Source organism: Coturnix japonica, chromosome 12 (genome assembly GCF_054131305.1).
Source record: "Coturnix japonica strain WE chromosome 12, WE-NBRP24, whole genome shotgun sequence".
In the NCBI taxonomy this organism is placed as follows: Eukaryota; Metazoa; Chordata; class Aves; order Galliformes; family Phasianidae; genus Coturnix; species Coturnix japonica.
Window position 1 is genome coordinate 8,696,810 of NC_140674.1, and position 21,733 is coordinate 8,718,542.

A 21,733-nucleotide genomic window follows, 5' to 3' on the forward strand; every position below is an offset into this window, starting at 1 on the left:
CTGGTAGAGCTGCAGATTGAACAGCAGTGCATATGAAGAAACAGCACCTTAAAGTACTAGAGATGTAGTATCAATTTAATGATTTATGCTGTCCCTAATTTAAGCCTAATCAAAGTGAAATTCATTTAAACAAAAAAGTGCACAACTGACTTGTGATATCAATTTATACCACAACTCAAGTTAAAAATAAATGATTAAATGCTACTTCTTACTTAAAACTGCCCTAAATTGAAAGATCTTCAGTATAAACACACTAGATTTAGAACACTTCTAGTAACTGAGAACTGATCTTAACATGAGCTTTCTACATCTGTGGGCACTATCAAGTTAGGTTTCTACAGATACATTACTTCTGGATGGATAAGCATTAAAGGAATAAATCAAATTGTGAACAACCCTGGTAGGCTTGAAGTGAGGAAATGAAATATCTATTTATGCTAGACAGGAAACAAAAATGCTACATACAGAAACAGAGGTCCTTTCATCTGTAGATAAAATGAAAAAAAAACCAAACCAAAAACAAAACAAAAAAACCACTATGTAATGTAGAAGCCAAACATAAGGAAAATAAGATACTGCTCTTGCTGGGGCTCTTTCCCTCTTGCTGATGGTCATTCCCTTCCTTAATAAAGGGAAAAATCATTTCTGGGATGCATTGACCTATTTCACATAATGCTGTGGTAAAATGCAAAACAAACACCTGAAGGAATAGCATTACACAGTGCTATATAACCATTTTCCTTTTGTTTTCTGTATGGGAGAAGGATTAAGACACCATCCCATTAACTATCAAGATGATTCCTTGTAGAATTAACTTCTTGTATATAAATTACCACAAATTTGTTCATATTTTGGAAGGAATTCTTCCTTCGGTTCATCTTCTGTTTGTAGAGCTGCTCAACATGCACACTAAGAAACTTATCTTACCCATTCTGTGCTTCTATATTGTTTTTTTAAATTCTAAAATAAATAAATAAATAAATAAATCTGTTGTCTTTTGCCTTCTAATTCAATACAAGTACAATGTCCAAAATTTGCATTGGCTGTAGCTCTAAGTTAGAAAAATAGAACAATAGAAGCATGTATGAACATTCATTTGTATTTCTTTGGCACAGAGAAGGAGTCTGACATTGTTAAAGAAGGAGACACTGGGCTGATGAAATCTATAAAAGGATTTGATGACGTGTGGGAGGAAAGCAGCTGGAGCTGTGAGAAAAGAATTTGGTGGTTGCATTTCTCACAATGAGAAAATTTCATTGGATGCTGGGAAACTTGGACTGTATTGCTCTCTTCATTCAGTTCCATTTTCTTCGTAAGGAACTCTTGAATATATTTGTAATGACAAGAGAAACCTTTTTTTCATCTGCAGAATTTGTAGCGGTGTTCTATTTTTCTGCCAGAAAATCCTCTTTCAGGTCAGTATTAATTTACGTGATGTTATCTGTCAGGGTGGAGATATTAGCTTTCTGAATACTTGCAGGTTTTCATGTGCCTAGTGTAGTCTTGTCTTATGAAATTCATGAATATGAGTGGTTTTTTGCACTGTTGTGGCTCCTACTGCAGTGTCATTCACATTCAAGACCTCAAGTGACATACAGGCTGCAAGTGATACCTGGATGTTACCTAGATTTTCTGGTCAGTCTAGACTTTGTACAAGATTTCTCAGGACTCTGTGATTATATGCATGACATTTGGCCTCTAATGCTCTTTTATTTCCAAGAGTTAAACATTAGGCAGTTTGAATGAATATCTCCTGGTCTCTTGCAGCACCAATTGAGTTTCCTCCTTGACAACCTTTGAAAAGTTATTCCATTCTGCCTGAACAGAAAAGCTCACAATCTCAAGCTCCGTTTGAAGGCTTCAGTCCTCACCCAGTAACAGCTTAAGGTTTCTGGTAACTTTTGACAGAAAAATACTTTTTTCTTTTTTTATGCTAGAGTGAGCAGTCTCAGGTGAAAGCTGTCACCACAAAAAAATCCCAGGTTTTATTTACTGGTCAGTCAGTCTGTGGGAAATTCTTTAACAAGGTTGGCTCAATTACTAAAATCATAAAAGACAGTTAGGAGTGGATTTGGAGGATACCCAACAAGAACTAATTTGACAAAACTAAGTGACGGACGGTGTTTATATCGATTCTGACTTAAAATTCAATCACTAACCAGTGCTGGGAGAACAGTAGTGAATGTTCACCCTGACTGGGTAGGAGCAGCCCTCACACAAGACCATCTAGTATTCAGAACTCCATACCAAACACAAATGCATTGGGACTACACAATCTTGGTGGTATTACACAGCTGGAAAACACATGTAACCTTCCCATTGTAATTCAAAGATTTTGACTACCATTGATATGGTCTTCTTTCCCCTTTGGAATAACACAAGGAAAATAAAAATCACTTCAAAAGCAAATGTTCTATCTAGAACATCTCCTTGTGGACAAGGAAAGATGTCAACTCATTGTGACTTTGTCAAAGAAGAAGTCTGCAAGCTGACTTCAGCAAATCAAAGAGAATCAGCTAGCAGACAGAACCCTGCCAGGAACACATTCAGCTTGGCAAAGAAGCAGGGAAGGAAAGGAGTAAAATTCCAGTAGATCAAATTCCATATTGGCTGCATTAATCTGTGGTCCCTAAAATACTTCCAAAAATGGCATTATTTCAAAATTCACAAAGGATATCACTTTATAAATCAAGTGGAAAACATGACAATTATACTCTGTTGAGCATGGGTAGGCAAATTCAAATGTTCATGGAGAGCTCCAAGGATCTAATAAGTGAGGAAAAGAAACCAAGCCTTCAGAAAATCATTTTTCCACAAAAGTACCTTACAGTCCTTGGCTGTAGCTAGCACAGATTTGTTTTGCTAGAAAGGTCACGTACATTATTGCAACTGATTACTTCTCCAGATATATCAGCTTGGGTCTACTTAAAAATCATCTGATCTCTAATGACCTTAATCGCAAGACACTTCCTGCATTTCTTGCATCTGGTAAAACATGTATCTCATATTTTCCAGTATGTGAGTTTTCATCACCAGTTACGTTATCCTGAAAACAGCAGTAAATAAAAGACAGTCATGACAGTACTAAAAAAAGTTCTGAAACAAAACCAAACCATAACCCCATTGTTAAATTTCTTCCTTACCCCCCAGTGCAGAAAAGAAGCCTCTATCTGCCTGCAAAGCAGTACCACACAAACTAAGGACCCGAGTGAAAGGAATATGAGAAATAAGCAACAATTGCTCGGAACGGCACTAATGCATAGAGCTGGCACCAGGGAGCAGACTTTGATGAAGGAACACCCAGATGCTTGGAACCAATCAGAATCTGGCACAGGCTTCCATTTCCTATACAGAAGGATTTTTTAAAACATTTCACGACAGGAATGTGTTTCACCTTCAGTGTTTCCTAACAAGAAAAGGACAGGAGGCTTTGAATATCTCTTAGTAAATAAATCTCTTCTTTTAGGCAGCTCCACACAAACATTTACCAGAAACAGAAGCAGAGCGTCTCTGTTCATATCAAAGACTGTGCTCAGAGCTGGAGTGCAAATGCCTGCAATCTCACCTCTCCCTGTGATAGTATTATGAAGCCATTGGTGTAATGAGCAGGAATAGGAGAAACTAGAGACTCTATCATACTGCTGCCAATGTTCTTATAACGTGACACAATGGAATAACATCAGATGAAGCTATAGGAGCATAAAGAAATGTGTAACAGCACAGCAGACTTGTAACCCCACACTGAGGAAAAAGTACTGGATCAAAGTCCTGGACCACAATTACATAGTCTGTAATTAACACAAGATAGCTTAATGCTTCTTAGCAGAAAGCATCTTGTGTACAATCATAAATTCTAATTAGCTTAATTCTACCAGTTGCCTCTAATTTAAAACCTCATTTGTTCTTACACAGACTTGTAATGTAGAACTTCATAGTGTCTCCTAGCCTTAGCTCTACAGATCACATCATATTTAACACACAGTGCCCCTGTTTCCCAGCTGACTCTAAAATACCAATATAACTTGAGAAAGCTTCATTATTTTTCTTCTGAATGTTGAAAACAAAACGAGACAAAAAAACAGAACCAAAATCCCACATACATACTTCCTCTTCCCTAGTTGTAACCATCACACTCCCAAAGCTGCATGTTTCCTATAATACCACAGTAACCACTACATGCTCCACGTGAAACAACATGGCTGTCTCCTTCTCTCCAATCCTTCCCTGTTTACAGCTGATGGAAAAACTAGCCAAGAAGTTATTTTAAGGCATACCTACACTGAAAAATAGAATGTACTTCAGAAAATCCAAAGCTAAGTTCTGAGACAAGAGCCAGTACATCCACGTGGTCCAGTGCCAAGTAGATAAGCTCTTGGCAGGGCTTTTTAGGTCTATGCAGTAAGATGAATCACATGCAGATCCAGCCTGACTTGCAGCTATTCTCTTTACATATCTCTGCCCCGTGTTTCTTTCTGTCTCTGTTCTCGAGATCACCATAGTATGGTTGTTGACCCAGACACAAAACAAACATGGTCCTGAAACTATGGAATGCATTCTTTAGCTCCATTTAATTGGTTTGACTTTTTTTGTTGTTGCTGGTCCTGTTTCATACCTTTTTTCTTGTCTCCTGACTTTCTTTATCCTCAGTTTAAGTATATATCTCTACTTGAGAAATGTTAATTAAAAGCAATAAGAATATAGTTAGTTGCTAAAATGATAGCAGAGTCCATCTCCTGACCTTTGCAAGTCTCCTGTTCTGGAATTCCATATTTCTAATTGAGAATTTGTCAAAAAAGCAGAGTAAATGTGGCAATTCTCAAAGAATCATAATTACTATATTTAATGAAATCATTTCAAAGATTTACAGTGTTGAACAAAAATATTTTACACCTTCCTATTATTTTCATTATAATTTTATTTTTTTTAGTTGCAGATAATGCATCTTCCTCATTTTTTTCCTGAGTGATTCATAATCATTCACTTTCATCCTGAAACCATAGAACGTACAATACAAAATACAGCCATACCACCTCCAGCTATGGTCTTGTCAGAATCCATAAGGGAAGTGGGTCTGTACTGGAGCTGCAGAGGCCTCCAACAGAAGTAGAAATGAAAGTTACACTAGTAAAGCAATCAGCAGCTTATTTTCAGAGGGATGCACTCTAGTCTCTTGCATACCTGCTGTAGCTCAGTTGCCTTCAATAGGTTAAATGTGGTCATGCAAGTCAGCAGGCAAGTACACTGAAAAGACCACCAGCCACACAAAGCAAACCAAATTCCTGCAGAGTGGCAGTGCCAAGTTCATACATGAGTGCCATGTGGATGATCCTGGAGTTGGAGGGTAATTCTTCCGTGACATTGGACAGCGTAGGGCTGTTTTTAACCATTAAAACCTCAGAGTGTTATTATTATTATTGCTGACTCATTACAAAAATCTGTTATGACAAAGATACTGAATTCTGATATGGGCAACTGCTCTCCCTGAAGTCTGTTACTTTCAGATGACCTTGATACTATGCTTGAATACATTAATTTCTACATTTAATTTGCTGCTTTGTTTTGCTGCAATTAGAGAGTGACTTCTGCGCACATCAAAGAGTTTGTATAAATCATAAGGTTATAACTGCAATGCATTTTGGAATACTTGTTGATAAATGACACTGAAAAACAAGATATTTGTCATTGTTACCATTCACTGGCTGGGCTAATCCATATTCATAAACAGTTACTTAAATACATGTGCATTAACATACATAGTTTAGGTTTCTAATTATCTCTACAGATACAGACAGAACACAATATCTCCTTTGCTGTAACACTGTGCTAACCCAAGGACAAAAAGAGAAGCAGACAGGCTGCACTGCTGGGGTTGTGCTGGGTTCTGGGGCAGTTCAAGTGCTGCTCACCAGGAGCCTGAGCATTTAGTGCTGTTGCAGGGCTGATAGCTGCCAGCCCAAGGCCCTGCCTGCTGCCCTTTATGGTGAGTTTATTTTGCTTTTACTAATTTTGAAACAGTTTTCTGCACTCTAGCTATTGTCTCTTCAGCTTCCATTACTATGAATATAATAAAATCTGAAAACAATGAAAAGAAAAAAGAAAGAAAAGAAAAAAGATGAACAGTTCTAACCCATTTTTGCACACTGACAGCTTAAGCCACTTCTCAGCAGCAGAGAGACAGCACGGAGCGGCTGACACCAACCTGCAGCCTCAAGAGGTTTCTGCAGAACTGTGAGGTTGGCATCAGAGAACCCAAGCCGAACCACATGATAAAGCTCTGAAGTTAACATGCAAGCTCCCTGATGTCTGTGCCATCTGAAGGCTCTTGAGCAGTTAGAATGATCTGCTCATGGCAGTCCACAAGAGCTTTTCACTGCATAAGCCAAGCACAGCTGCCTTAATGCTACTCAGCTGGGCCCAGAATGTTTGGGTTCCACACTGAGATAGAAGTACATGTAATAGGTTTTGATATTGCATAGTAAACCTGTTAATAAAGAAAATGCATCTGACATTTACTTTAAATACCCTGTGGTGTCAATTCATATAAAGGACCAAAAAATAAAATAAAATAAAATAAAGGCTTCTTAAAATAATATCTTTTGCATTATCTGGCAGTTGTGAAGTAGGAAGGATTCCCAGATTAATCAAATACATTCAGACTCAAGCTAAGTAGTATGCCAAGCTTCAGTGCTTCAGTATGGAACATTTTACAGCCAAATGATAAAACCACAAAAACAGGAATTTAAAGTAGAGCTGTGATGGTCATTATGGTACTGATGAAATGGTTGTTCTGTAGCAACTATTGAACTAATAATTTTTGAGCCAATATTAATGTGTCAGAAACAGTCTACAATCAGCATTTTGGATAAGATTTAATAGACCGAGAAAATTATATTTAACAATTTGAAGACTGAGAGTCTTTGGGTCAAGTTTATTCCAGGTGAGACAGGAGGTTTCTCCAAAAGCAGAAAAGTCATTCCCTACCAATTGGTGTTTGTGAGAGACTCACTGAGATCCTTTCTTTAGTAACGTTGTGTAGATGTTGAGGAATTCAGGGCTGCACTTTTATGCTGCTGTTTATGGGGGGTCTTATGGCACATCACAACCACAGTGCTGAGTGCATCCTCTTTCTTCTAACAGACAAAAATTAAAGGTGAGGAAAACTGACTCAAAAAAGCTGTTGGTGCAATTGAGAGCAATTCTGGAAGGTACAGCAAACTGCCGGATTTTGCGGGGCTGCAGGACTGGTGCTCCCTGGTGTACTCATGGCTCCTCCTGGGGGCTGCTGTGCCTGCCACATTGCATAGCATGCTGTGCTTCCTGTCTTCAGCCCTCTAACTGGGTACTTGGCTATGGCTAAGCCTTTGAACTTCTGGTGAAAATTAAGACAAGATAAACACTTCAATGGTTTACAACTCCTTTTGCAGCGACCTGCTGCCGACTTCTGCTCTCTCTCATGGCTGTGACAGGGAGTTCATAGTACTTTGCCTGTTATCCACATAGCATGGGGACTGGAAAGAGGCCTTGTCATGGACTATATACATTATATCATACCAGAATATTGTCAAGTATATTCTGCAGTACTAAGCCCGCTTATCACAAGAAGACTTCAGTATCTGGCTTATTCAAAAACATGTTACACAGTAGTAAAAAAAAAAACAACAAAAAAAAAACCATAGCATAGCCCAAATTGAAAAGAATACAGGAGCCAAAGCGAATTGGCTTCAGAATTAGGATGCAAAAGTTATCAGGAGTTACATAGAAATAAAGCTCAAATGAACATGCTGCTTTGAAAAGACAAAACACAATTAAGTTATTTCTGGCTGCAGATTCTGAGTAGATTAGACAGGAAATGTCAAGCCACATCAGATTAGTTTGGCTACATGTAGGTTTCTTTGATAACATAACTGATTTTCTAACCCAAAGAAAGATCTCATCTATCTGGAGCTCAGTAGAGTGCCACATGGAAGTTCATTAGCTCAGATAAAGAGGGTGAAGGCTGGTAAATGAATTGTAAGAGAGCAAGGGAAATGGATAAATAGGAGATGACAACGAGCTACACCAACCAATTTTATTTAATATTTTCATCAGTGACCTTACCATAAAAAGCATACTAATGAAATTTGCCAGTGACACGATTTTTGCCTGTATCAGCAACAGAGAAGAAGACTGGAGGGTTAGAAAGAATTAGAGTAATAGAAACTGAATGAAATTCAGTACCATATGACATCAGTTCATAACAGACTAAGAATACTTGTGCTATAGAATGGAAGCTCATCAGGGTAGAAATAACTGCAGAAGAACACAGGCATGATATCTGAATGTAAGGCAACAAGCTGCTGCAGTAACACCCTTGAAAGTAACCAAGGAATACTTACTTCATTAGAAGCACACAGGCAATGCCTGGGGAGCATAGAGGATGCTGAACAGCTTTGAGAATAACAGTGCCTATAATTTTACTTCATTGAAGTGTACAGGTGAAGCTTCACTTGTTTCTGCTAACAAAAGAGCGACAAGAATGGATAGAAGCTCATTATCATTTGTAAATACATCACAGGGATAAATGCCAGGAAGGGAGAAACCTCAATGTAAAAATAGAAGATGCTGGCAAAAGAATAAAGGCATGTGAGTTTTTCCTGAATAAACTTGGAACTGGATGTCAACAGGAGGTTTTCAGCCAGAGGAATGATGTTGTACAAAGAACAGCCTCGCTGGTTACTGTGGGGACCCAAACTCTGCTGTACTTAAAGCTCACTGAGTTCCTACACTGCCACCTGGTCACCCACAGGATTCTCAGCACTGCAGGAATAAGAGCTTAGAAGCCAAGACCTGGTGAAGCTCTCAAACCAATTCCTTGTTTAAAAATTCCCCTTGGTACATTGGCAGTGTTCCACCCTTCTGTTTGCCTGGGGAAGAGGTTCTGCTCCCTATCTTCCCCTGTGCCTGCAGCAGGACTTGGATTTGTTCCTCAGTGCATCCATTTGTCAGGTAGAGGCTGATAAACAGATCAGAGACTGATGCTGTAGGCTATGGGCTTGGTGTGCTGTATTCTGTTTTGAACTAGCACTAAGGCAAAGCATGTGCTTTGATCTCACCCTGTTTCTCTGGGTTTCTAAAGAACCTATCACTAATGTACGTAGGAGTTGCAGATGTTGTTGGCCCACAGCATATGACTGTGTCAGAACAGAGAAATTACTGCATTTTTTCCTATTATCTGGTCAAGTGATTACTGTTTCAGCTCAGAAAGCATCTACAGACTACGCTTGCAATAAGCGACATAGCGTGCTTTAGTATAAGCTAATTCTAGGACACACAGTTAGTTTTGCTAAGGCATAACAAGAACTTGCACACACTTCAGAAGCTGCATACGTAGTTTTCTTATAGTTTTACTGATGAATTAATCTGTGTGGCATATGAAAACTGCTTTGCAGTACCCCAACAGGAGACCTATTTGCAGCATCTCTGACTTCCACAGACTTCCCAAATGACAGCACAGCACACCAAAGCACCACAGCCCAAACTCTTCCAAATGCTCTACCCTTAGTGCTAGTAAGCAACAGGAACCAGAGCTGGTGCATCCCATGGACACTGACTAGACAGAATGGCAAGAAATACTTCACAGATCTAAAAATAAACACAAATAGATGCAAGACAGCGAGCTTTCTCCACAGACCTCTGCTTTCAATGCCATTTCTATTTTAAGTTTTGAGTCCTTAAAAAAATAAATAAACAACCACACACGTGTAAATGAACAGAAATCTGATAAACAGGAGTAGGAATATGCCAAGTCCAACTAAAGGGTACATTGAGGTCAGACATTGCCCACCCACCTTCCTTCTGTTTTTGGCTAAATTGCCAGCCAGACACCGAATGCTTTTTTCCTTTTCCCATACATGAAGATAAGTGGACCTTAATTTGAACCAGGCACACAATGCCAGTGCAAGTGGCTCAGGGATGAGCAGCTCCCTCCTGTTAGCTTTCACAAGGTCTGAGTGGTTGTATGCCCCTGTCTGCAGCTCCTAAGTATCTGCTCTGCACTCTGCAACTCAGCTCAGCCTTTGGCTTGACCCATAGCCAGAGAATGCTGGCAGTCCTGGAAAGCACAGCATGAGGTTCATCCTGAAGAAATGAAACCCCCCAGTGGCTGCATCTTCTTTTACTTTAAGGATTCATGATTTAAAAACCAAAGCACAAAGCTCAGCAATTTTTTGGAAATTATTTTGCATAATAATTAATGTTATATCATGTTCTTTGCAGAGAAAGCTCCTCAATAGAGGAAATGGTGTGAATTTGAGGGAAATATGGGAAAATAAAGGTATAACTTCGGCTGAAATATGAAAACAGCATTTTGTTATGCAAATATGCAGAACTCCACTTCTACCACATTACACTTTCCACCCCCCCCCCCCACCCCCCAAAACAAATAATCTTAAAAATAAGAAGAAAACATAGAAAGCTGATTTGATTGCCACAGAACCCCCCGGCCTGTGCCAGGAACCCCAAAACCCCACTCTGGTTTTGCATGTCCCCCCTGAGGTGCTCAATGAGGAACGCAAGCATGCCTTGGTAGGGACAGCTGTTGCCAGAGCCCTCTGGCTGTCTATGTATGCCCCTAGATCCTCTTTTCCTGAACTGCACCTTCCCATTTCTCTATTTGAGGAGCACACAAAACCTCTCTGCAGATTATCAGTAGAAAAACACAGCAGAGCAGTCCACCAAGGGGACTTATTTTTGGTCGGTTTGTTGTTCCCTTACTCAAATAAACGCAATTCACAAAGTATCTGTTTGTTCTTTGTACCTGGAAAAAAAAGTCTAAGAATTACAATGTTAACATTTCCAAATGGCAAAAGATGAATTTCAAGTGGCTGGCAACAGAAATGCTTGATAAACACATGCTGACTGAAATTCCCTTCTCTTCACACCCGCTACTCCCTATATTAACCATATGCTTTTGCAGATTAATCCCATACTTAGTTTATAACCTGGTTTGTTACCATGCACCTGTAGTAACCTGAAGTTCCTGAAAAAAATTAGTAAAAAAAAAAAAAAAAAAAAAAAAAAGGGAACAGATTTGCAAATATTTTAGTCAAAAAGACAAAACATTTGTTGGGTATCGCAGAACAGCTCCTGTACTTCAAGTCTTTTGCAGAGGCAGCGTTACCCTGAGCATCACAGCAATTAATTACTGCTGGCTTCAGCTTCATTGATGATTTTGCCTTTAGAATTATAAAGTTCCTGTGGTTAATACTGCAGAACATCAAATTCACATATTACAGGCAATCATTCTATGGCCACAAATTAAAGTCTGGCCTTACCAAATCCACTTGTTTTCAGCCTCACTATTGAAGATTGTGTAAGTTCTTATTCAGGAAGCTGCTTCCAATTGCTGGTCCTGTTCATTGTGAGATGCCCTGCTTGGTCACCAGGCAGGACCAGGTGAGTATCAGAAGTCCCTTCTGGTCATGGGGATCTGACAGCAGCAACAGTAACTTACTGAAGTCATTAAGAGTGCCGTGCATGACCTGGTACAGGTTACACTCCTAACTACTAAATCACTGCACCTCTCCACCAATCACTTCATGAAATACATTTTCATTCAATTAAACTGTTTTAAATTATCTTTGGCCTCAAGTAAAACACCCAGCCTTGCGCTCAAGCAGGTAAGCTACAACCAAGGCCAGGACTGGTGTGCTCAGCCCTCAGCCTCCGCTCTCAGGCTTCCCACAGGCCTCAACACAGAAAGATGTTGTTTTGTTTCTCTTCATGTGTGGAAATCTCAGTCCTCTAAGAAACTTAACCATATCAATAATCACATAGGGGCATGAAAAGACATCCTTCTGGTTATGCACACAGCATAGTCACAGACTATTCCACTGAGAAGCCCATAGCACACCCAGGGATAGCCTGGTCTCTTCAAGCACCCTTGGACAGAAAGTCTCAAGGAACCTGAAGGCCCCACCAATACTACCTGTTCTACATCTAAATAGAGGTCATACATCAAATATTAGTCTAACAGAATATTTTCCCAGTTATGATTTTGTGTCAAGTGCCATCTTTTTTCTTCTCTGAAGTTACACAGTAAATAACTCACCTAGCAGAACATTCTCAGTACGGTGTCACTCCTGACAACATCAGGGCTGATTTGTGAAGTCCGTGCAAAGTAAGGTTATCCTGAGTTCACTTCCAAATACAGTGGTACCATGCACACACAGCACAGTCCTTATTCAGCATTTCCAAAGGGCAAAGGGAATGACTCCTCTGTCATAAACACCAGTGGGCAAACCCCAGCTAAATCTGCTTAGCTGTATGCCAGCAGCCAGTCAAGCTAATTAGCACAGCCAGCCTTCCAGCATCTTTAAAGAGGGAAAAGAATCCCCACCACACAGTTTGGTGCCCACTCACACAGCTCTTACTTCTCAGGCCCTGCTACAAGGCCCGGAAGCTACAGCCCTCACAGGGAACCCACCGCTACCCATGTACAAACACATCACAAAGAGCCAAGCCCTTGTAGCTACACAGCTGTGCTGCCGGGCTTGGAACAAACTGACAAACATGGATTTATCCTTTTATATTGACAGGTGCTCCCAGTCACAACACAGCACTGGGAATTCAAGGTCAGATCCTGCAGCTGAGAAAGTTTAGCAAACCAATACCATGATGTTAAAGGTAGAGGGAAAAGACAATGATGTACTTCCAGCCTGTTAAGTGTAAGGGATTTTCAGACATTTCCACAAGCATCAGGATAATGCTGAATACTTAAAGGAAGCGAATAATGCGACCTGGCGGCTCTGTTCATGAGTGACTGTGCACTGTGTTCAATCAGCCCTACCAAATGTGATGGCATGTATGTCCCTACGGTGAGGTTCCCATTCATGTGCAGCATTTGGAGCTTTCCATTTCAAATATTAGAAAGCAAGGCACCTAGAAGCCTCCTGATGTGATTAGAGAGGAGATGTAGGTAAAGCTGAGCTTGGAAGAACGACCAAGCCCCATGCCATTTATTTTGTATTGCTGCTTTCAAAAATTGCTCAGACATTCTGTCAGAGCTGATCCAGGAAAAAACATCTCAGGCATTCCTGAAATTGGCTAAGTGGCAAGATCTCAACTGACACCAAGGGAAAAGCTTTCAAACAATGGGAAGTATTTAGTAATAAAATTAATTAATGCTATCTTCAGGACAGAGTTACACAGTAGTACTTGTATTGAGGCTGATACAAATACCTCTGCTACAGAGACCTCCACTGGGAGGACTGTGTCTGTTTAAAGGGGAACATCTGCTTTATTTGTCACCCCACCACTGTGTGCTACCCAAGGCCATGTGGATGGTCAGAATTTCCACCTGCTGCCAGCACATTAAAGCTGTCTGAAAGAAGGCTCCGTGACAACAAGCTCTGTGAGCAGCACTGAGCCTGCAGTGAATATCTGAATTTATTCAAGGTCTACAAACCAGAAGGTAACATAAGACATGGGGAAACACTAGGCTCATGGTGTTGACAGCTGGACTAACCCAGCTGCTGCAGAATTCTGTGCTAAGCCACTAAAGGAGATCAGTGCTCTCCCAAACTGGGGGACAGATGCAGTGTCACCATGAAGGAGCAGAGCACTGGAGGAGGAGTGACACAGCCGAGAGGCAGAGGCTGTCCTGCACCCAGCCTGCCTTGCAGTGGGCAGTACCAAACGATGACAGCCCATGGCATCTCATCTTTATTTTGTCAGTTCCAATCTACCTCACAACAGCAGTGGCCAGGGACAGTTGCTGCTGCTTCAGTATCAGCCCTGACTCACCTACCAGCATCAAAGCACTGACCCTGCTGGGCAGGGCAGACTGCCTGTAACTGGACTGCCAGACACACTCAGCACCTTGGGTGGCCCTCTCATCTGAGCGACTGCAACCCAAAAACATCACGGCCTCCAGTATTTTGTCACCTCCTTGAAGGCCAAAGTTAAGAGCTGCGTTCCCATCTTACAGGTATCTGCTTTGTGCTAGAGAACATCATTTTATTCAATGGCTGGTCTTGGAGTAGACACAAGTAACTCAGACCTTGACTTCAAGGATCTCAATACAGATAGGGCACATCTCCTTTTAAAGCAGGCATGCAGGCACTCACCAAGCACCCAGGGGCTGGGACCTGGGGTTCAGCAGGGCAGAAGGGACAGACCTTGTATGCTGCTAGGCAGCCTCCTGCAAGCCCCACCAGGTTCAGGGCCTTAATGCCATTGGTTCCTCAGCTCCTGGAGTTCAGCTATGCTACTTGCCAGCAGAGGATCCATTGCAGGGAATACAGATTAAGAATAGATCTGTTCTGGTTTACTACCGGAGACTGATAAACATTCTAGAGGATCCACACTCATCCTCTGTCCTCAGAATGACCTCATGAAGAGTATCACCTTCTAAAAGAATCTTATTCATAAACTGTAATGTTTGGGCATGATTTTCTCCAAACACATAAAAATTACTGTAGCAATTTTGACACTTCCAAGATTTATTCTAAAAATTTTCTTGTACAAGTAGTAATTTTCCTTAATGCTACTGCATATTTTCTTCCAAGAATGTCGTGCATTTATTGCAGAGAGGAAAACTGGCTGATAGTGCAGTGAAATTGTTGCCTCAAGACAAATCAGCATTCATCATTCAAGCAGAAAAATAAATTAAGTGCAACATTTAGGCACTCTGCATTTGGTTGTTAAGAAAATCAACAAAAGGAAAACAAATGTTATGTCAACTATTGACTGCAGATACTGAATGAGCAGAATACTTCAGTACTTATGCAGCCATGGGATTCACTGTGCTTTTAATAGTTTACATTGGAACCTTCAACTAACTTTGCATGTTGCAGATAGGAATTACCAAGGTCACATTTTCAAAACCATCACATGCCCTTATTCTTGCTTCAGTTTAGCAACTTAAAAATAGGGCTATAGCAATTCTATTACCACTACAAATTATTAGAAATTACTGTTTTGCTACAGTCTGGTAGACTATAATAATGCACTTCAAGAAAGCCTTACATCCTGAAGGATTCAAGAGTGTATACACTCCCCCACTGCAGCTAATTCCTGCTCTTGCTGAGAACTGCTTGGCTACTTCCCACCAGAGAAGAACCTCAGCCTCCTCCTTCTGCCTCTTCCACTTCTGGGCTCACAGCTACAGCTCTGCCCACAAAGCAAGCAGCAGCCACGAGCTGCCTTCCACAGACATGGCTGGGGTTAGTGCCATACAGATACAGCCCAAATGTTTGCATAGGTGACTGTTGAAACAATGTTCAATTTACATTCAATTTCAAATGCAATCTACTCCTCTCCTGTCACCTTATTGCAGCTCAGAGGGGTATCAGAATTGTTCAGGACTAGATAGGGAGTGTGATTCTTGCAGCATGCACAGTGTTTTACTCCAGATGCATGGACATGATGGAAAGTCCTCCTATACACAAGCTGATCCCAGCAAGCAGCATACAAAGGTTGCGTTCTTTTCTGTTTTTGAGCTTTGACTGTAGAGGCTAATGCATGTAATCCTTGCTGCTCTGCATATCTTGATAGAAACAGAACTGAAACTTCCTATCTCCTGGTGAACTGAGCTTGATAGCATGATTTTACTGATGAAAAATTATGAGGGAACAGGGATTTTTTTGGTTGTTTTTTTTTTAGGATGGTCAAACACCTGGAGCCTTCCACCTCCAGCCTTTAGAGGGCTGCTTCTTCCCAGTTACTGGCTTACTTGCCATTATAATGTTCACATTATTAGGAGCTGAAGAAGTGTTAAGCCTCACAAAGTATAAGAGAAGACAGGGCAGTGACAGAAGCACTCCCCAGCCAGCTCTGGTTGTCACTCTTTCCCAGCACCATTGCTTCCTACCTTTGGGGTTCCACCTCCAGCCAGCACTGGAGGTGCTGGTTTCATATCCCCCACTTCCTTGTAAGAAATAAAGCACGTCTGTGGCTTCTCCATATTTCCTTTCTGGTCTGAGCTAAATGAAAAAGAACACAACTGTTCTGTGATTAGCTTGTAATCCCCCTCCCCATTCCCACACCCTCACATTCTTCCTTATTTCTGTCCCTCTCAGTCTTATCCCTAATACCCATCTGATACCTATATATAACCCAGTCTCCTCAGGTCACTGCTCCTTTCTGCTTCACAACACATCACTCTGAGACCTCATACATGCTCCATATCTCTTAGTCTTTTCTGTGCTTCCCTTAGGGCATATTAATCCACCACAACAAGCAGGGTTAAACAATAATCACATCATCCAGGGTGGTTTGCTAAACATGGAAGAGGTCAGAAACTGCATGGCACCAATAATACACAGTTCACTGCCTACTAACAAATGAATTATCGTGTGCAACTATTTTCACTTTATCCAGAGCAGAAAAAAGGTACAGAGCAGAAAAAGCCCATTACTTCCCATTGGATAAGTCAGAAACAGGTAAGAATTTTTTAAACATATTTCTCCTTAGTAAGAATGTAAGCAATAATAACAATAGCTTCATCTTTAAAAGCTTCGTTTCAAAACTTTTCTCTCAGTAGCAGACATTCATTCTTCTTTCCTATCAAGAAATGTGAATTTTAAGAACAGAGTACTTAAACGTAAGTAGCTCCATACACTCTCCATACACATCAAGTCATTCAGTGCCAAGATGAAGCTAAAAGGTGGTGATGAGTTGAGCTACAGAAGTGGGGAAGTGCAAATGAAGGGACAGCAGCTGAAACCAGGGCTCTGCAAAGGGAGGAAGGGGACAGAATGTCAGAGACAAGAGAACAGAGACTCTTACATCAAATTCACAATTCTTTTTTTGCTTCCCTTCCATTATTTTAAGGGTCCTGAATGAATGGGGAAAAAAGGCAGATATCTTACCAGGTCAGAAGCAGTTACTAAGCATTCAATATTCTTTTGAAAGGGGCCGACAGGTAATTCTAGTTACACCTACTAGAGTGTATGGAAAGTATGCAAAGAATTTGGATGAATACCGCTTTTTGGCACAAAATAACTGAGACTTACTGAGTTACTAAACCTTACTCATGTGAGATTGCCTTGTAGGAACAATTTCCTTCTGTTGCTTTCTCTGTTTTTCATCTTTTTCAACCTTATGTCGACACTCTTCTTGTAGTTCACAGGGGGCTTCAGAAGTAATGCCTCATTCCTTTCCCCAGAAACTACAACAGCTATAAAGAGTATAATGATGAAATTCGATAGCACACAACCAGAGCTTCAGAACACTTCTGCAATACCATCACCACCATTACCTACACATTTTCACCAGCAGTGAACAAGAGTTGTCATGTCACACAAAAATCTGCACCAGCAGAGGTGACCCGCTGTTTCACAGCTGCTATGATGGCAGTGTTGCTAGGAAAATGTTGCCCATCCCTCACTATGATCATATCCACTGTTTGGTCTCCATAAGCATCCAGCAAGCAGTGGTTAAATGCTAATGGGTGCCATTTTTTTCTGTATAGAGAAGTTCAGTTCCACACCTTTGCATCACAGACAATTCCATATCAGACACCATTCTGTCAGACTGCCCCTCTGCAAACCTGTCACACTGCAACAAAATGGAACAGGATAGAAGCAGGAAGGTTCAGTCTTTACTGCCTTATCACCAACATCTGCCTCTGACACTGTGGGCCAATACATTAAAATAGGAGGTGTTACTTTCAGAGCAGCCTTCGTACTTTTCACTGATAGCCTACCCTACATGGTTTCTCCATCATTGGTCTGATTCATGGAGTGCTTTGGCCTTTGTTCACATTTTGTTCTCACTATGTATAGATACATACTCATACTTTGCAGGCAGACTCAGGAATCATCCCTGAGCTCAGTTGTTTACTCTTTTTTCTCTTTTAGAGTCAAGTAACTTTGACTTAGATCACACAAAACTCGCCTGTATGAGATGAGATTACTCTGAACAAGAAGCAGTTAAGCCCTCACTGCAGCTGTACAGGAATTTTGTTAAGCCTGTTTAAATGAAAAGTATCCTATCATTTTCCCTGCCTCAAGGTGACTGTCCTAAAGTAATGCATAGCAAATGACAAATATTTGGTTGATGAATCATATGTGTATTTTCCTTCGCATGTAAATCTGACCTTTATGTTGAAGATTGCTGTACTGAAAAAGATCGTACACAACCAAAGTACTGTACAGCCAACATCTGTTATTCAAAAGACCTGAGGGGTGGGAAAAATCACAGGAAATAATTTGACCTAAATATGTTTTGCTCAGTGATAATAAAATACACTTTCACTGTCTGACTTGCCAAATTCCTCCTGCCTTTGCACGACACTTCGTTAACAGAAATACGTAATTTATGTAACCTTTATGTTTAATGCTGTAACTAATTGTTATTCTTTAATAGTCTCTACATCATTCATCACACAGTGAACTCTAGATGCTGAAGACAGATGGACCACCAGATGGACCCTGGGAAGGATTGGTTAAAATGTCAGTGATAAGCTAACAAAATGAAATGCATTAGAGTGAGGAGACTATTCAGCTGAAAACTGTCTACAGAAATAGGGTTTGTATTATTCACATTCATTAAAGCACACTTAAACCGTGCTGTTTTGACATTTTCTGTTTTGAGACTTTCAAGTCAAGCAGCTCTGTGTTTGCTGTTGTTTTTTTTTCCCCTTTCTGTTTCTATGGCTGTTGATAGATTTTTCCAAAGTGACCCTTAAAGGTGATTGTTTTGCCATTGAGGAATCTTGCCATTGTTATATTCAGCCATCAGACTTGCAAGTACACCAATCCTACCTCTGAACAGCAAGCTAATGTAAGGATGAAGATTATGTACAGGCCAGAACTTAATTACTGCTTTGCTCCTGGTAAACTAGCATGACTTGCTTTCTAATTCTTACCATAGATATAATTGCAATACTAATTCCAATAGCTTCTTCGGTTCTAGCCCTGAAAGAAATGCACACATTGCACTGCATCAACAGTAGAGAGCAAGCTAAGACAGGTCAAGAAAGACTAGGCAGAAGCTTTGCCATGAAACAAACACAAAATAGATATTTGCCTTATTTCATGTAGTTTCTCATTCAGCTGTTTGATTTCTCTACTCTCTATTTGCTTCAAAGGAATAAAGCTGTTTTCTTCAAACTTGCAGTCTTAGTTGTGATTCTTCACCAGTGCCACATGGTGCATCTATCCATAACTCCATCAAGGATATTCTGAGTTTGAAGTACAGACTAGTTGTCACAAGATCAACATGAAAATCTCATCTTTACTGAGTCACACTATAAATTCTATCATTAATACTGCCATTCAACGATTCAGAAACGCATTTACATTTGTGAACTTCTAAAATCAGAACACATTTTTAAACAAAAGTGGCTCAAAACTGAAAGGAAAAAAAAAAAAAAAAGCAAACCTTCATTGTCTGACCTAACCCAGATAAATATACCCTTACCCAGGGATGCGTTGGATTTCCCATCAACTGAAATCTAAGTATTTCTAAATGTCATGCTATACCTACAAAGCCAATAAGTTACACAACGGTTTAAAGAAGATAATTGTAATTGCCACAGTACTCTTTTTCTTCCTAAAAGGCATCATAAATCAATTTGACATTCTCTACCAGCAAAGCATAGAATAAGTTAAATACATTCATGTTTGTACCTCATTAAAATAATGAAGTGCTGTAGAAATACTAATGGAATATTATGCAGAATCTAGCAACATAAAATATGCACTGCTCCATGTCAAAATATACCCAGACCCAGCAGAACAGAGGCAGTATTCACAATAAGCTAAAGCAATTACGACTGCAAATACCAGCACTACCATTTTCCATATGGTGCAATTGCACCTGGGTTTTTGTGTCCTTAAGCTGTCACCACAAATTGATGGCATTGTAAATACATACTTTACATAATGCAGTGGTCACTTCATAGAGCAGAATTGCTTTTCTTTCTTGCCATCCAATAACTAAAACAACTGAGACCAAGTTCACTGAAATCAGTAAGGCTTTCGAGTGCAAAGTTACATATTGCCCCGAAAGCACAAAACTGCATATAGGTACAGAGGACTGAACCCAAAGTTCATTAAACTAGACGCTCAAACAAAACAGAAAAGGCATTCCCCATTGCTCTCAAGGTAGCCATTAAACTCTAGCATAGACCTCAACTCCATAGTAGTGTTTATGTGACCACTGGAACGCCACCTGCTTATGGTCTGAAGCCAAAAGGTATCTCAGCTGGTTCTCTGTCTCTACCTGTTCATACACATTCAAGCTTCCATAGCAAAGCTAAGCATTTAAAAAGGCATTCCGCTTTTAGGTCTGCTTTTTCTGTGGCCCAACTTAAAGACAGGACACCTATTGGGTAGGTAGTAAACTGAGACGTGGAACAAGAGCTTCTTTTATAGTGCTATAGCATTATCACTCTAAAGGATACCTGAAAATTGAAAAGTTTTACTATGACAACACTTGTAGAAGGACATGATGATTCCCACATGGTATTTCTTCTGAACAGTTTAAATCGCTGTATCTATATTAGCTGTTCACAATTACCAGATTGAGGTGATAAGGTTTTGGGTTAAGCCAAAGAACTTACACAAAATGTGTAAATTGTTAAATATTCAAAAATTGTTTAAGCAGACTTCCTACATTTAATTTGCCATAGTGGGGATGTACTCAAATCAATGAAATTTTGCAGGAGAGTAGACTATATTTTCCATCAAACATAGCTTGAAGTCATTGGCTTCTTCACAAAAAAAGTTCTGGCATCCCCTATCATTCTCAGAATACCAAAAACATTATGACTTTCTATCTGTAAGTTAGAGTCATATAAGGGAAACTAATAGGATTTGAACATGACTCATAAGATGTAGTTTGAAGCTCCTGATTGCTGTTTTGAAGTGCCAGACTTCTTTTTTTGAAGCTGAAAATGAATTAAAAACTTGAAAGTCCTTAGATAAGAGCTTCTTCTGAAGGAACATCCAGGGAAGTTTAATATGGTGTGAGATTACATTACTATCTATTAAAACAGACAATGCAAACACTTAAAGATTCAAAAGATTTCCATTAAGAACATAGTGTTTGTAGCAATAAACAGTAATAGTACAGATATTGTGCATTTATGATAACGCAGTTTCAATTTTCTTTTACACGTAAAAACCTTCGTGCTGAAACCACACTGACAAACTACACATATATATGCAAACACTAGTTGAATGTATACATATACACATTCAGACCCGTATACACAATTATCCACTGTGGAGGCAGTTCAGTGTGCTGGCAGTGACAGCTAGCAGCAGTTATACACAAGTTAAACCATACCCAAGTATGGTTTAACGTTAAGGTACAGAACACTGTGCATCACAGAAGTGATTTCCTAGTTTTAGGAAGGTACCTGGAGTAGGGTAGCAGTTTGTTAGAGACCCACAGCCACACAGACACTGCTGGAACATACAAACAGCCCTTGGAAGGAAATTCTTCACCTACTGCACATTCTGGAAATATAAAATCAGCAGTTTACTTACATTTCATTAGTAAAGGTAATCATGGATTCAGCTTTCAGAAAATGAAAGTTTCCTGCATTTGAAGCTCACCAAAACAGACTAAGAGATCCTGGCCTGCTGAGCCTTGATTCTTCCCTTGAAAGGACTGAAGGCTACCATTTGCTAATTTAAGATTTATTTATTTATGGAACCCATTCTATCTTGTCTCTACTATGGCAATGACTTGCAAGATTTAATTACTTGGTGTGTATAGAAAGTTTTATTTATTTTAGCAG